Source organism: Varanus komodoensis, unplaced genomic scaffold, assembly GCF_004798865.1.
Source record: "Varanus komodoensis strain SLA01 unplaced genomic scaffold, ASM479886v1 scaffold2, whole genome shotgun sequence".
In the NCBI taxonomy this organism is placed as follows: Eukaryota; Metazoa; Chordata; class Lepidosauria; order Squamata; family Varanidae; genus Varanus; species Varanus komodoensis.
Window position 1 is genome coordinate 20,882,374 of NW_025335568.1, and position 3,692 is coordinate 20,886,065.

Below are 3,692 nucleotides of genomic sequence, written 5' to 3' on the forward strand. Positions count from 1 at the left end.
GAGAGAGAGAGAGAGAGAGAGAGAGAGAGAGAGAGAGAGAGAGAGAGAATGATCACATTGAAACAAAACAGAACTGAATGGCTAAAAACAGAACCCTTTTGGTGACTTCTTACCTCTTTGGGAAATGTTACCTTTAATGTTACCTTTATGGATCCCCTTTGGGGCTGTGGACTTCAGCACTACAGTCTGATGGCAATGGCATCACTGCTGTCTGGAAAAGCCTTGCCACAGCTGAGGAAAACGCTTTCTGTTGCTTCTCTCTATGGAAATACTCTGAAACAAAGGAGCCCTGATTGTCTTCCCTGTGGTCTCTCCCCCCTCCCCTCCCCCTCCCCTCCCCCTCTCCTCCTCCCTCTTCCTCTATCTCTGGCTTTCTTCACTTCACATTCCTCCTCTACCTCTCCTTTTTCTAGGCCAACCTTGGAAGTTAAAAATTAATTGCCTTCTGTTACACTAGAAACTCAATTTCTAGAAAAAGCTTCTGATCGCATCTCGGTTATTCTTTCCTGATGACATGCAGGGACACTCTGCTACCCAGGCTGTGTTCAGAAAGGTCTTCAGAAGAGTTACCTGCAAAGGGAAAGAGTTTCCCTATACCTCTGATGCAATCATTGTTATTTGCTCATTGGCTTTCACTTCATTTGGGTACTTTGAATGAAACAGTCAAGAACAGGTCAGTAAGTGGAGGGAATGTATCTGTATTTCCTCAAAATTCATCCACTCTTTGTGGAAATGAGAACCTCCAACTAAAGGACACCAGTTTATACCAGTTTAATTATAAGGCATCCCAGCCCTCAATCCCAGTAAAAGTTTGGTGAGGATGACATGCAAGGATTCCACTAGGTGATTTTAGGGATCTGGAGTTATGGAAGACCCACTAAGATTGGCCTCAGACCGAACATACACTACATGTGTGTAGCTCTGTCTCTCCCCAATGTGTCACTTAAAAAACCACATTATAATCCTTCCATCTCCCACTGCTGTCTTCACAAATTTTAACCTCTCACAGATGCTAATTAGGATTAGGAAAAATGTTCCATAGGCAGCTTGTGGCATTTTGGGGACTGTAGCAGGGGAGGAAAGCATTGACGTAGTATCTGGTTTACCCTTCCCTTGCATCAAATAAGAAAAATAATAAAAAATGGTGCCATCTTTACCGTGATGTTAACATGATGTGTGGTTGGCTTCTTTGTCTTAGAGATGCCACAAGACAGAAATTAGAGGATTCACACCAGAAATCTTTCCCAAGGAAGCTTACTGATGGCAGATTTTAGGCCTGGCCTTTGCACGTGCTACTGCCCAAGAGTGCTCTGAACCAGTTGCTCTTCCTGGGAACCTATAAGCTGCTGCCTTTGCCCTTGGTTCCTTGAAAAAAGATGCGATCTTTGTTGGGGCCACCCAGGTGTCAGCATGAGGCACCTGCAGATTGCTATGGCTTCTATCACACCTCCACATGAGAGGGAAGCAGGCCAAGGTTATTGCTTTGCCATACTGACAGCATTCCAGGAAGGGTTCGTCATAGAAACACAGAAACAGAGTGAGTCAGAAGGGGCCTCCCGGGCCATCTAGTCTGACCCCTGGCTCCAGCCAGCTCCGCTCATGACATGCCCACCATGTGCATGTCCAGCCTATCTTTGAACACCCTCACTGATGGGGCCTCAATGACCGCTTGTGGAAGCCCATTCCACACCTTCAGGGTCCTAACTGTCAGGAAGTGCTTCCTGGCATCTAAATGGAACCTTGGTTCCCTGAACTTTGCTCCATTGGAGTGCGTCCTGCAGGGGAGAACAGGCCTCTGCCCATCTCTGTGTGACATCCCCTCACATACCTGTATATCACCAACATATTCCCTCTGAGTCTCCTCTTCTCCAGGCTGGAGACCCAGTTTCCTGTCTCGTCTCATACGGCATCCACTGCAAACCGGCCACCAGCCTTGTGGCCCTATGCTGCACTGACTCCAACCTTGCTATATCCTTTCTGTAATGAGGGGCCCAAAACTGAGCACAATACTCCAGTTGCACAATACTCCAGTCATGACTCTGGAGATTTGTTTGCTACTGCCAGACACCTTATTTTTACTGAAGTACAGCTGGGACAGTCTTTGAGCCTGTAGATCTTACTCTACTGAAGTGGCCCATCTTCCTTCCCTGCATTTTGGTTCAGTTCCTGTTGAGCATTCCTAGAATGACAGCTATAGTCATCTGACCATTTGTGAAGCAAAGAGTGCAAATGTTTTAATAAATAAATAAAATAAATAAATTCGTCTCTCTTTGCCTTACAAATTCCTCCCACTTGCATCATTTGTGGTTAGCTTACCTGCAGAATGTTGTTACAGGGACATGAAGCTCAAGTTGCTAGGACTTCCTCCTTTTCCTTTTTCTCCCCACAGAATGAGGTCAAGTAGGACGTCCAGAAAAAGGTGCTGGTTGGGAATGCACAGCCTGAGAACAGACCACAGTAGGGAGTTTTATAAGCTCTAGTGAAATCCTTACCCCACCAACTAGAACTGCGGCAGTGGTGCTGAAGTTCTATTGAAAGCAGAAATGTAGTCCCATTGTCCAGCCAGATAGGGCATATGGGCTCCTCAGCACCAAAACCGCTGTTGTAACAGAGAGACATGAGGTGGGAACAAGTATAAAACAGATGCTAAGTTTGCCAAGTAGTGGCCCAATAGAAACTTTTCTTACAAAGCAATAACAAAACTTTCCAGGCTGTTACAGTGTCCAGGAATGGTAAGCACAGACACTCTTTGGAAGTTTTAACATACAGAAAAATTGTGGCAGATATGCTAGGAATCAGTCCTGGTAGCAGCATCTAGCAAGGTGGGGCAAATGCTGGGTCGATGGGTCACAGGTGAGTCACTGCTGTAAAGGCAAGGAAAGGATGTTCCATATTTGTTCCTATTGCTTTAAAACACCTCAGTGAAGTTCTAGTAAATGGAAACTACAGCATGGCTAGAAGCTGGGAGGGACTTAGTGTAGCTTAGTGAGTTTACTGGTTTGTTAGCCAATTGTTACTCTTCCGTTAATACAGTTATTTATCAATCAGCTGTCATTTCCTGACCTAAATAGAATGCTTCAGGTAGGAGGACATGAGCAGAATGATTGCTGTAAGACTTGCAGAGAAGGAAATTAAGGTATAACTGAAGGGGACCCAAGGCTCTTGCTGGAGGAGATTACAGACAGTTGGCAATTTCATTGGAGATTGAAGATCATCCATGCCACTGAATTCCCAGCCATTATGTATGGGTGTGAAAGCCGGACAGTGAAGAAAGCTGATAGGGAGAAAATGGTTGTGCTCAAAACATGGTGCTGGATGAGAACTTTGTGAATACCTGGTACCAACAGAAAGATATGAACAAGTGGATCCTATATCAAATCAAGCCTGAACTTGCCTTAGAAGTAAGAAAATGACAAAGATGAGGCTGTCATACTTTGAACATATCATGAGACTCAGTGGAGAAGACCATCATGCTAGGGAAAGTCAAAGGCAGAAGAAAAAAAGGAAGACCATCTATGAGATGGATTGACTCATATTATGCCAGTCCTCTGTCAGCTACACTGAATGCCTATCGAAGCCCAGGCCCAATTCAAAGTGCTGGCACTAAAGCATAAAGCCCTAAATGGCTTGGGGCCAGGGCATCTGAAGAAATGCCATTCTCCATAAGTTCCTACCCAGTCCTTAAGATCTGC